At 40.4% G+C, this 14,342-nt stretch overlaps 1 long non-coding RNA gene across 1 annotated transcript in view; it reads right to left on the minus strand.

Annotated features, from left to right (window-relative positions):
- Positions 1 to 13,302, minus strand: part of LOC116061109 — a 46,407-nt gene extending 33,105 nt beyond the window's left edge. The window contains exons 1-2 of the long non-coding RNA XR_004107652.2: positions 13,150 to 13,302; positions 11,055 to 11,154 (exon numbers count right to left, since the gene is read on the minus strand). This is a non-coding gene — a long non-coding RNA (uncharacterized LOC116061109). The remainder of the gene's footprint in view (positions 1 to 11,054; positions 11,155 to 13,149) is intronic.
- Between the last annotated feature and the right edge of the window lie 1,040 nt (positions 13,303 to 14,342).

Genomic DNA, 14,342 nt, shown 5'->3' on the forward strand with positions numbered 1-14,342 from the left:
AGTTTACAAGGGACTAGAGTAGGGCTGCAATGTAGATTTAGAGTAATTCAAAATGAAATATCTTAGGTCAGACAAATTTGTTTAAGATGTGTGGAAGGGCTTTCTCATATTATGCTCATTTTCAGGTTCATAATTGTATTTAGAGGTTGTACCAGAATAGGTTTACATGGTTTAATTTTCAAAAAACACTATATTTTTGTTGTACTGCACATTGCTGCAGCTCCCCTTTTGAGCTACCCAGTGAGGCATCTCACTTCTGTTCAATCTTTGTTGGGAGTCGCACATGCGTAGTAGCTAGGTAAGGACAACTAGACATTTAGAAGCAGAGTATGAGGGCGTGCCACGCTAGCAGCTAGGCGAGCATTATAACCTGTGTTACAAAGTGACGTACATTTGTCACGGAAGTAAAGGCTGGACTACAATAGAGCTGTTTAGAGCAGTTTGTGAACAGTGTTTTCTGTTGAAGATGGTAAGTCCCTTTGGGGTGGACTTTTTCACTTTGTAAACCTATAACATGCACAAAAAAAAAAGCGTAATATGAGCACTTTAATGTTGAAAGTCTTATATGGCTTTATCAATGTATGGCATGCGCTTATAAGCACTTTCACATTTCTGGAAAGCAACTGGAAGGAGGATAGACAGCAGTGTACACAGCAGCAATTGTAGGTGAGTTCAAATGCATGTGTGTATGTGTTCACATGCAGGCTACTGGTAATGAATTGCAGAACCGACAGCTTATTTTAAACCCTGCATCCCATCCATCAAAGTAAACTGAACTGATCACAACAAACACACACATTGGGCTTCTTTTCTGTGCATGAAAACGCTGCAGTGGCATTACAGGATAACCTCGGGGTCATGCTTAGATGGGTCGGGGAGACACAAGAAATGCACCTAGCAGCAGGAGCAGAAATCATCAGGGAGGCTGTAAAACAGCAGGAAAATAGTTTTGCTCATAACGCCAAGGCACAGATTATTTTACAAACATGACAGAGCGTAAGGGTGCCATTATGGGTAACACATTCTAGCGGGTGGAAATGGAGGGATCATGGTGGTTTCGCCCGCAATAAACTCCCTTGATAGCAAATGCTTGTAATGGACTGCACTGAGGTGAGACGTGATAAAAAAATGAAAAAAAATGCAGCTATAGTGAGCACCACAGAGAAACCCTTCTGCTACTGCTGCTGAAATTGAGTTTCTCTTGGAAAATTGCTGATGTTGTATTACATTTATTACATCACTCCGACATATAAAGCAACAGAGGATCCTGCCAAAACAAATCTCCTTTGACATTTATAGATATTAAGCAGAAAGCAAATAATGAAAAATCTAAATCATCTTCTGGACATTTCACAGTCACAGTTTCTACTTAAACACACATTGGCTTTACAAACAACATTAGCACAGTCATGAGAGGCAAGACATTGTGCTGCTCACAGAAAATGACTCTCCTGAGAAAAAATGAAGTTCAGTGGAGCAAATAAACAGACGGTTTGGGGGTGAGAGGAAGAGACGGCTCTTTGATGTCACGAAATTAAAGTTTGTGTTGTCTGCTCTGCTCTGCAGATATGTGAAGATGAAGGGTATTCATTTTTACTTTGGAAAGAGTGTCTCTGCACATGTGCATGTCAAGTGAAACTGCACGAGTGCCTCCACGATGTCTGCACAGTGATCATGTAATGTATAAATCTTTTGTGACAGTGCATGCTACGTGTGTGCGCTGACACACGCTGGGGAATTGAGTCAGCTGCTTGAGTTCATTACTTCCTCAGGGCCCAGTGGGGAGGTTTAGCTGGTCAGTTTGCACAGAGGCTAGTGTTTCCATCAGTTCTGCACACTGACAAGCAGCATTCATCACAATTACACAGTCACCATCATTTTTAATAGCACTGTGATCCTGTTATCTGGACTGCAAAAGAAGCCTGTAATTAGATTGCGATATTTTTCACGTTTATGGCCTGTGACACCGCAAATGCATTTTACAAATGGGAAAAAGCCTGTTAAGGGAAACCATTTAAGACAATTAGAGAGCAGGTTTTAACTCTAAATCAGATGATTGACAAAGGTCCAGTATTACAGGGGATCCTGTGTGATGAAGATCACAGATACCTTCTTACAGTGGGGAAACCAATCGACGTTGCATTACCCACATTTGGTCTCATCTGTGATTTAAGGCGTATACATCAGCACCTCTGACCCTGAATTACTAATGCCGGTGTTGGCATAAATCTTTAATATGGAAGCAACAATTTATCGGCTGAACATGACTTGACTGCCATCAGCCTTGTAAAAGTTATCGGTTGGGTTGTGTCAATTTTGTGCTGGCTAAATTATGGTTATTTGCGGTCTAACTCGGACAACGGTAGGAAGCATACCCAGCTGCTGATTCAAAGAAGCCACTGGCACAACTCTCGCATGAATTTAAGAGGGCAACAGGTGCCAAGAGGTGAAAGAAAGCACTATTTTTTATTTTTGTATTCATTAATTTTTTATTCTTGCTTTTCTAATCACTTTACTATTTACACTTCATTTATGTTTCACAAAAAAAATTCTTGTTGGGCTATGCAGGTACTGAAACATTCTTCTCATTTAGTAGGTAATTGTACAGCAGCTAAAAAGGCTTTTGAAGCAGTTATTTATTAAAAAAAATTAATCTTCATTTGAAAGAAGGTTATATTAAAGGTTGTTTCTTAAATTTGTATGATTGGATATGTTCTCATTCAGATACAGTGTAATGAAGATGTATTTGTTTCCCTGCACAAAAGGGGGAATAAATAAAAAAAATAAAATAAATAAAAAAACAAACATTGCTATTGACCAAATTGTTATTTTATATCAGTCCAGAATTTCACAACCAGTGCATCCCTAATCTGGAAAAGTTTCCACTGCTGCTGATGAAGAGAGATGGAGAAGAGGAGCATGATTGAGGGGAGGGAGGGAGAAGAATGTAGGCTGACAGGCTGAGAGAGAGAGAGAGAGAGAGAGAGAGAGAGAGAATAAAAAGGTAGACATGAAGGGAATAAACAGAGGGTTAGAGAGGAGATGGAGGGGAAATAAGATAAAAACGAAAAAGCGTTTTGAAAATGATACACATACAGAGCTGCTACACTGCACAATACCTGCAGTGGCACTGAAAGCCAGCTGCAAACATACAGATTGATAAGTATACGTATGTGTATGTATGAGTGTACTTGTGTGTATGTGTGTGTGCAGTGCAGCGTTACAGGCAAAGGTAAACATACCTATAAAAGCAATTTCACAGCACCTGTGTAGAAGAATGAGTTTGTATAAAACCACAGGCGGCACATATACTGTAGAAATAAATGATTTTGAAGACTGCTGCAACTGTGATAAAAAAAATAGAACCTTGCCAGATGCTGTGGGGCAAATACCTGATCTAGGGAATTATGTCAAAGTTTTGGAGCCCAAAACCCTGCCTCACTCTAACAAATACACACTGTGACAGCTTTAATACACACACCACTAATTCTCCTTTTTCCCCTTTTCCTCAGTGTTGGACCGTGTGTCATTGGTGAATTGACCTCGATGAAATCTAGGTACAGTATGAACCGCTCATCAAACCCTCAGCTGCAGATTGTTTTTTAGAGAGGTTGAAAGGAATTGGATTTGAAGGGTTTCAATACAAATGAGATTTGTGTTTTCCATGGTAAGAAATTGTGGAACCAAGGTTTGAAATGGGTTCCAACATTAATGCTACAAGGTTACAACAGATTGTACAATATATTGTCTTTATATTGTCTGTACAATAATAACAATAGAGTCTAATATTATTAATCAGTAATATCGTGGTATGGTATAATATAATAAATAGTCCTGCACATAACCCCCATAAAATGGTGAATTGTTATCACACTCCGGTTTTTATTCGGATTAAACAAACAATATAATGTGTTAGTGAGTTTGAAGGTGCTGGTAGGAAAATAGAACCAGGCCAGCTGTTTCCAGTCTTTATACAAATTTAAGATAACTGGCTGCTCGCTGTAGCTTCATATTTAATGTACAAACATGGCAGAGGCATTGGTGTTATCATCTAACTTTCTAACTTTTTTCCAAAATGTCAAACTACAATTTTAATTTATGATGAAAATCAATAAAAGTAATCATGCAGGTGCAAGTATGAGTAGTGTCCCTGTTTCTTTTGATAATGTACTATCAAAGCAAAGTCCATGCAGAATAAATCCTCCAGAATTACTGCAGGAAATTCAGAGCAGAAACTTAAATTCCTACAAGATTCCTTAAAGGTCCTTAAAATATCCTGCAAGATGATTACCAATCCGGTAAAATGATCAGCCAAAATCCTGTAGGTTAACAGGATTTAACCTGCAGTAATGACCTTTGGATTTACCGTACTGTTAGTATTGATACTAAAAATACTTACAATATAAAATAACTGAGCCATACACTGGTCAGATGTTTATTTAAATCCAAAAACAAACAACACAAAAATCTTTCTTTTTTAAAAATGAGTTCACATGAAGTCCTTATTTTTTTGTCAGTTATAGAGAAATCCTGTTTCCATTTTGGTACAGTTATATAAGAAATTGCAAAATGTCTTGCAGAAGTTTGATAAATAATCCACTGCAACTGTGAAGAAGGTGCAATTTGAGGATGAAAACTGCAGGATGAAAGAGACATAAAAGAGACAAATTAGGCAGAAGGAGGGAGCAGAAAGTGAGTCCAGAAAATGAAGAACAATTTTGTCATCTTGAGACATTTAGTTTGCTCAGATTCTTGCTATCAGTCACTGAGACAAAGGTGGAAGTGACATTTTGGAGCAGATCAATTCATGTAAAAAACAAGAGAGGATGTATTCTGTGGAGACTGGAGGTGAGAAAGAAAAGAGGAGAAAACAACGGGCAGGGACCCTCGCAGACCTAATTCAGTTTCCTCTGCCGCAGAGAAGATCACTCCATATCAAACAGTGGACAACCCCATTTAGTTGTGCCAAAGAAACCGATGGGCTTAGCAAGGATTAGACGGCAAGCACTAAAAAGCTCACAGGCTGTAATAAGTACAGACAGAACAGGGTTAGCTGAGTCCCATCATCACACTGAAATGATGGTTCAATAACAAAGCCGTCTCATGCTAAAGTCCCCAAAGACACATACAGCAAATTGCAAGTTTCAGTCTGTTTCCAGAGATCTGCAAAGCAATTACACCAACTATGACGTTGTTGTCTGTAACGACACACATCAGACATCGGTTGTTTCTGATCATAGGGATTTGCATAAGAGGTTTAAGCATTATTATATTTTATGTCATTAAGTCATCCATTATGAAGGTATTTGGTCATAAAACAAAGTATTAGACATAGAAAGTTTAACCTAATGATGGTGCTACATGAAAAGTCCATCAAAGAAATCAGAACATCTCCAAAAAAAGTTTTTACTTTCTTTCTATTCACTCTTGGTCGTATATGTTCTTTCTCTTCTGTAAACAAAAATTGATTCTATATTCACTGGTTTTCGGAAAAAAGCCTGCCTTTAGAAATGAGTCATATTTCTTTCTTTCTTTTATGTTTTTTCCAAAACCATACTCACAGCTGTTTATTTAACAAATGATATTTTCATCAGGAGACCACATTGACATGTATTTCTTACCAATCAACCAGTACGGTTATCTTTAAAAAACCTTTCTGCAGTATTTTTTGCTTTTTACACATTTTCCTCATGGCCTTGTTTAATGACCGACATATCCTTGTGGATAAGCATAAAGGAATATGCGTCGTCAGGGTGCTCTACAGCTTTGACCCAGGCATTACTTTCTAAAGGGTGTGTCCCTATCAGTGAACTAGAAGTCTTAGTTTATCTTGCTCGATGTGACTTTCGCTGGGTAAGTGCCGTCAACATCCAAAACAAATGTCACTTCACAGTGAAGACATTCTAGAAGGCTTTTGGGCTGTCAACAGTTTAGTGCTTTCCAAGCTGTCTGAACACCTCAGTGATGCATGGCATCAATCAGAGACAATACAGATGGTCATGATTGTAACCTAGTGGCTTGTTTTGGCAGCTGGATAAAGAAATCAAATATTTTTGAGAGCAGTATGTACTGTGTGTACGGTATTATGATAGCGGGAATCTCTGTGTTATAGGGTGCACTGTTCTCAATGCAAAAGACTGAATTTATGCATTTAGTTTGAATTTTGACTAATGAGTCAGTTTGTGTTTGTTTGCCCACAAGGATGCTGTGTAGGCGTTTCATTCCTATCATCTCAAAAAAGTCCATCTGTGAGTTGATCTGTTCAACTGTTTATTATGGTGTTTGGTACACTGTGCAACAACAGAGCACACATAATAGAAGAGACAAATAAGCCCAAGTTTTACAGCAGGTCTAACTGCCTCACACAAACATATGTTGTACATACAGTCCCTGACAAAAGTCTTGTCGCTTATCTATTTTGTAGAAACACCTGCTATTAACCTGACTTTTAATTAATCAATTGGTGTTAGAAATAGCTCATATGAAAAGCTAAAACCCTCCCAAATGATGTTTAATGCACTGAAATAAATTAGTTTCACTGAAAAAAGATTTATCATTTAATCAAGACAGAAAGGTCAAATTTTGGCAAGACAAAAGTTTTGTCGCCTATACAGAAATTGAACAAATTTACTGCAAATACAAAAATATGTCAGCAAATTAAGTAGTGGTGCTGTGAGATCCAAATTTAATATCTTGTATGACTTCCATGAGCTTGAAGGACTGCATCCATGCGGTTTGGCAAGGATTCATACAATTTATTGATGAAGTCATCAGGAATAGCAAAGAAAGCAGTCTTGCGTGCCTCCCAGAGTTCATCAATATTCTTTGGTTTCGTCTTCCATGCTTCCTCTTTCATCCTACCCCACATATGCTCAATGATGTTCATGTCTGGTGACTGGGCTGGCCAATCCTGGAGCATCTTGATCTTCTTCGCCTTGAGGAACTTTGATGTGGAGATGGAAGTATGTGATGGAGCACCATCCTGCTGCAGAATTTGGCCTCTTTTATGGTTGGGAATATAAGAGGTAGCTAAGATTTCTTGGTATTTTAGACTATTGATGTTGCCTTCCACCCTGCAGATCTCTCGCACACCCCCATACTCCTGCAATATTTGCGGCGACTGTGGTGTAATTCAACAGAAGATTCATCTGAAAAATCCACCTTCTTCCACTTTTCCAGCGTCCATCCTTTTAGCAGGCTGTGGGCCTTGGCAAATGCCACACGTTTTTCAATTGTCTTTTGTTTAGTGCTGGCTTCTGGGCACTGATTCGACCATGGAGGCCATTTCGAGACAGAATCCGACCAACTGTTCTAGTTGACACAGGGACTTCAGGTGACCAGGTCTCGTGGAGCTCTGCTGCAGTGGAAAATGGGCTGGCCTTGGATTTTCGAGCCAACAAACGGTCCTCTCGAGCAGTTGTCTTGCGGGGTCTGCCTGACCTGGGCTTGTCAAAAACGTCTCCAGTGTCTTCAAATGTTTTTTTTATCCTCTGTACTAGACGCTGAGACACATTGAAGGTGTCTGCCACATCAGCAGTGGATCTGGTCTTCAGCCTCTTGATAATCAAAACTTTAGTCTCAGGGTGAATCTTAGGCATGTTTGCAGAGGTCTAGTTGCAGTTGATGTGAATGTCTAGTGTACTGGGGTTGTTTTTATACACACCTGAGACCTAATTGATCCATTATTAGTCACAGGTGAAGCTCATATGACAAGGCGACAACACTTGAATTACAAAAATTGACTCAATGGGCTTTACCAAGATGTGAATATTAGAATACTTTTTGACAGTTTCGTTTTGCATTGAAACATTATTACAAAAGCTGTTGGGATTAAAATGAGCCATTTCTTGTAAAAACATCTTGATTAGAAATATATTTCAGCGGCACTTCAGGTCAATTTGTACACAAGCGACAAGACTTTTGTCAGGGACTGTACATCTAGAGGTGGGAATCACTAGAGGCCCCACAATACGATATCTAGTGATGGTCAAAGTTCGTGAAACTGTCTTTATTTTCTGAGCTCACTAGGTGGAGCTCTCTGTTCAATAAAGGGTTGAAAACACACTGAATTGCCATTCCTTTAACCTTTTTCTTTGAACAGAGGGCACCATCTAGTGAGCTCAGAAAATAAAGACAGTGGTTCGCAAAGCTTCATTTGACCATCACTAACGATATCATCACGATACTTATGTCACAATACCATACTATTACTATTTTAAACATAATGCGATATTTTGCACCATCTTTATTTTACCAACTTCCTCGTGCACGCTGATGGTACCAGACGATAACACCTGCTGACTTCACCATAAAAAACTCAACTGCACCATCTAGTGGACTGAAAATTATTATTCTAATACCAAAAAGTTAAATTCTCATGTGCAATTTATATAACAAAAGATCGATACTTGGCATCCGTGTATCGATACAGTATAGCCACGGAAAATATCATGATACTATGCTGTATCGATCTTTTCCCCCTACCCACCCCTACATTACATTGCAGTTTTTTTTCACCTTCCATTAATCGAATGCTTGTAATTGCAAAGCATATTGGCAAGATGAATGGATTAAAAATCTGAATTTCCCACACCATAAACTGAGACATGGAGTTTAGACTAATCCCTTCATGTTTTGAGATTACATTTTGGGTATCTCCGAATCTCACTCAGGTACAGAACTTTTGGCTTTGGATTATCAAGCAGCTCAACTGCCACAATGATGGAGGTCTGCTACCTGGATATTTAGAAAGACAAGGTCGAGCAAATGTTACTATGTATTCATTTCAGCAGAACACATTGTGGTCCTCTTGTCTTCTGTGAGAGTAGTTATGCCAGATCCGCAGCTGTATGTAGTCTTAAAACCCCTCTGGGTGACTTGATGGTCATGGCTGGCCTAAATGGGTTTCACTCTCTTTCCAGTAGATGGATTGAACAACAAGGAGATGATAAACAGGCTGAAATGATGGATGCGAGGGAGGAAGATCTTTCAATCAATCTGTCATCTACAGTTCCCCTCTCATCCGCAGGAAACAGGACTGATGTCATGGTCGATACAGGCAGGCTTTTGTCACTGGGAGGTGTGTGTGTGTGTGTGTGTGTGTGTGTGTGTGTGTGTGTGTGTGTGTGTGTGTGTGTGTGTGTGCGTGCGTGCGTGCGTGCGTGTGTGTGTGTGTGTGTGTGCGTGTGTGTGTGTGTGTACGTGCATGTGTGTATGTGTTTATGCATGCATGTGGTGTACACTACCTGCTTTTGTCAGATGGTGGGAAGGGTATGAATCTGTTTGAATCTGTTTGTGTTTGTTTGTTGTAACTGAGGTGTGCGAGTGTGTATATGTGTGTTTGAATGTGTCGTGCTGGAGTTAAGTGGGCAAACTGTCACCATCTGCTGCCTGGAAATACCGGCTGACACTACACATCAGACAATATAAATGCTCACTTCAGCAGTTGGCTCAGTGGGAGCAGCTCTCCTAATCCAAAACGTGTGCTACACAAGTGTTTGCTTGTTTGACCTCATTTTCATTTTTCATTTAAATTCCCTTACAACAAGATCACCTCCCAAAAGACTTGATTTTTTTTTACTTAACAGGCTTTTTAATGAGGGCAATTTTGATATGTCACAGTAGGGACAGCACAGGTGTACATAATGGACCTTTTTCACAGCAGACATTTTGACTTGTCATAGTAGGAAAAGCACAGCTGAAATGGATAACCTTAAAAATATCTCAATTCCTGGAGCCATTCCTGTCCCAGTAAGCTATTTCAGTGAGTCAGCATGCACAATACCAGGGCCTCTCCTAAATGGAATGCATTTATTTTGTATTAACATCTATTCTTTACTTAAGTAAAGATTTATATAACACGTAGCACATGTTTTTAGAGGACATGGTCGGTCGCGGCTACCCACATACCGTTGTTCACTGGGTGTGCCAATGCAACTATCTAATGGATGTCTGAACACATCCCAACTCTGGGAAGTGCAGTCATTAATTATCTATCACACGTTAATCCATGCAGTAAATCACGGAGTGTATATGATCAGTAGTAACCACACATAATTGTAACATCTAGCCATCTTCTTATCTGTGATTATATTCGCTGTAGTAGCCTATGTTAGATTTGACCGGTGGATATTATGACACGATGGGCAGCAGCTAGCGAGCAGTCCAAAGTTAGCTGCAGCAAGCTCATCAGCTAGCTGGGGTAGGAGCTCCGCAGACCCGCATTTAACTCGTTTTTTGGCCTTTTTGAAGCTAGTTTCCGTGCCATGTCATCTTTAACTTAACCAATATTTTTTGTATGTGTGTTAAGTTAAATGATCAAGGGAACGGCTTTCTTTTTTGGATATGTAGCTAGGTCAGTAAATAACCGATGTTAGCTAGTTATGTGGGTCATCATCAGGTTGGTCCTGTTAGCAGGAACAGCTGGTAGCACGGCAGCTAGCTGGTTGAGGATAATTTTATTTATCACTCATTTAAAACAGAAAGGCAATACATACACATGCTTGTGTTGGTGAGGATTACTCTGTATGCTTGTGTTGGTGAGGATTACTCTGCAGATTATGAATGTGAGAACACAAACACGAATGAAAACGTACGAGTTTAGCTTGCCGTCCGTCTACAGCATAGCTCTTCCGCCGTCCGTCATGGCATTCATAATTCGCGCGAGTGGAGCGTGACGTCACGTGCAAAAGGTCTATAACAAGTCAAAATGCCTAAAACACTTCTATTTACACGTATCCATTAAGGATCAAGTATAGTTATATTAATAATTACATAATAAAATAGAAGAATTATGTAATAATATGATGTAAAGACTCCTAAGATTTTAGGTTGGTTGTAAATGATTTAGTCAGAACCCTTCAATAAGTACTCCTTCAAGGTTTTCTGTGGAACAATTTTTCTATTTATTTAAGAGTACATTAAATAACGTTTAGCACTAAAAGCTGCATTTATATCTGTAGTCATTTTTTTCTTTTAAAATCTATTGACATCAAGCTTTTAAAAATGGATTTTTTCAAATCCAAGGTTATGTTGAAAAACTAGTCTACACCCACCTCAAAGGGGGAGGACAGCCTCAACGCACCATTAGTTTTGGGGAATCCTCCATCTCATTTGGGGATGACTTGCAGCTCCAGCCTCCTTGTTTTTAGTCCCCTGGAAATACACATTGGTAGGTTGTTGGATTGGAAACAGTATGAGTGAAAAAATATCAACTCAAAGGTCCACGTACTAGCTTTGTCAGACCTTTCAACCACAGTTATTGTATTAGTGCTGTGACCATTTGTGTCACCTGAGCCAACTTTTAGCCACTCATGTGGCGTGTCCCAAATCCATATTACATACTATTCTAAGCAGGTTTTAAGTGTGTAGTGTGTTCACACTGGAAGAAAAAGACACAAAATAAAGTATACTCAAAGCACACAGTATTCATACTGAATAGGTTTGATTTATGTACTCTATTAGTGGTACATTTGGGCACTCTTTCAGTGCTTCCTAACACCTGCAGTGTAAACCTAGAACCCCCAGAGAGTAAAAAGATGTACTCCAAGTCAGTGCTTTGTAGCACTTTGCAGAGCTGATTATTTAATACTTCTAGAGTGAGAATGTACTCTGACTGGTGTACACCCAACACCTTTTGAGGTGAATTATCATCACTTCAGGAATGAACAGTCTACACATTAGATTCTTCCATCCCATTCCATCTCTACTCCGAGCTCCTCACGGATGACTGAGCTTCTCACCCTATCTCTAAGGGAGATGCCAGCCACCCTCCTGAGGAAACCCATTTCGGCCGCTTGTACCCTGGATCTCGTTCTTTCGGTCATGACCCAGCCTTCATGACCATAGGTGAGGGTAGGAACGAAAACTGACCGGTAGATTGAGAGCTTTGCCTTCTGGCTCAGCTCTCTTTTCGTCACAACGGTGCGATAAATTGAGTGTAATACCGCACCCGCTGCGCCGATTCTCTGACCAATCTCCCGCTCCATTGTCCCCTCACTCGCGAACAATACCCCAAGGTACTTGAACTCCTTCACTTGGGGTAAAGACTCATTCCCTACCTGGAGAAGGCACTCCATCGGTTTCCTGCTGAGAACCATGGCCTCAGATTTAGAGGTGCTGATCCTCATCCCAGCCGCTTCACACTCGGCTGCGAACCGATCCAGTGAGTGCTGAAGGTCACAGGCCGACGATGCCATCAGGACCACATCATCCGCAAAAAGCAGCGATGAGATCCCCAGCTCACCAAACTGCAACCCCTCTCCACCCCGACTACGCCTCGATATCCTGTCCATAAATACTACAAACAGGATTGGTGACAAAGCGCAGCCCTGGCGGAGGCCAACTCTCACCTGAAACGAGTCCGACTTACTGCTGAGAACCCGGACACAGCTCTCGCTTTGGTCGTACAGAGATTGGATGGCCCTGAGAAGGGACCCCCTCACCCCATACTCCCGCAGCACCTCCCACAGTATCTCCCGGGGGACCCGGTCATACGCCTTCTCCAGATCCACAAAGCACATGTAGACCGGTTGGGCATACTCCCAGGCTCCCTCCAGGATCCTTGCGAGAGTAAAGACCTGGTCCGTTGTTCCACGACCAGGACGGAATCCGCATTGTTCCTCTTCCACCTGAGGTTCGACTATCGACCGAACCCTCCTTTCCAGCACCTTGGAGTAGACTTTACCGGGGAGGCTGAGAAGTGTGATACCCCTGTAATTGGCACACACCCTCTGGTCCCCCTTTTTGAAAAGGGGAACCACCACCCCGGTCTGCCACTCCTTAGGCACCGTCCCCGACTTCCACGCAATGTTGAAGAGGCGTGTCAACCAAGACAACCCCTCCACACCCAGAGCTTTAAGCATTTCTGGACGGATCTCATCAATCCCTGGGGCTTTGCCACTGTGGAGTTGTTTAACTACCTCAGCAACTTCCACCAGGGAAATTGACGACAATCCCCCATCATCCTCCAGCTCTGCCTCTACCATAGAGGGCGTATTAGTCGGATTTAGGAGTTCCTCAATACAGTAAATGTAAAATCAAGTGATGTGTTGATTTAAGGCAAAAGCAATGAAATACAAAGATAGAAAAACAATATTTAGAATAACATAATCATAAGGTAAACCTAGGTATCTCTGATGTGAATCATACCTGCTGGATCAGTACATATTCTGAAGTGCACAGCTCAGAGAGTTAATCCCACTGTAGCTCGGAAGCAGTCTGGGAGAAGTTGCCATTCATCTCAGCAGCAGGAATCTAGAGCCAGAGTGCTGCTGGGAAGAAAGCCAGAGAACAAAATTGATTAGCAACATTATCACCTTTATTCCTACTGATTCTGTACACCCCTTACAAATACACAGACATCCAAGGTTATTGCAGGGTTTTTTCAGTTCACTATTGGCTGCTGCACTCAGAGCGAACAATGAATTTTTCAAGGCCTTGGATTTCCAACATAAAAACAAGAGTTTTGTTTTCTTTCCAAGCCAGGCAGTATTGCTTTGTGATTTATAAGAATCGGAAGGACTCTCTTGTCAACTTCAAAGCCAGGTTCCTCTCTGCTGCTCCAGCTAATAAACATATTTCAGTGAAAGAAGGTTCACTACAAAAGTAGGGGAATTGATTGGCTCTCTCTGAGGCAATCAATTCTCCTAAAATATCTCATTTGGATGTGGCCTTTATTAAATATTTTTCCTTTGTTAACCTGCTGTTTTGTTGATGTTTTCTACATACAAAAATAAACACACACAAAAACATCAAATTACACTGGTACTATTTTTGTCTTTTGAAAAGTTATAAAATCAGCACAAAGAAGGCTCCTACTTACCAAAGAATAGATTGGCAATGACAGTTTTGGCTAAGTTTAACAATTGCTGAGGTAAAATGCAAGAAACAACGAAAAAAGTCCAGGCTAGTACTGCCTAGAGTTAAATGTGGTAAACACACAGGGTGTGCCACATTGTAATGGTTGCGTCCAATACATAAGCAACATTTGCAGAAGTCTCTCCCTAATTCATCATTTAAAAAAATAGTTTGACATTTTGAAAAAAAAAAAAATCGCTTTGCTTTCTCATGGAGAGTTCAATAAAGTCAGATAAACCAAAATGTCAAACTATCGCTTTAATCTGTCTGTTAACACTGAAAGCTGTTTTAACTTTAGTGAACCTGACAACAATGTACACCATGAGCCCCTTTATTTGCCTATAACTTCTTCTGTTGAGCTGCATTTATAATAATTAGGCAGGGAAAAACATAAAACAGTGTACTGTTGCAGTGCACTGGTGACATTGTAAAACATAGTTTGTGCCACTTTTGTAGAAAATCTTGTTTTTTTGTTGTTGTTTTTT

Source organism: Sander lucioperca, chromosome 22 (assembly GCF_008315115.2).
Source record: "Sander lucioperca isolate FBNREF2018 chromosome 22, SLUC_FBN_1.2, whole genome shotgun sequence".
NCBI lineage: Eukaryota > Metazoa > Chordata > Actinopteri > Perciformes > Percidae > Sander > Sander lucioperca.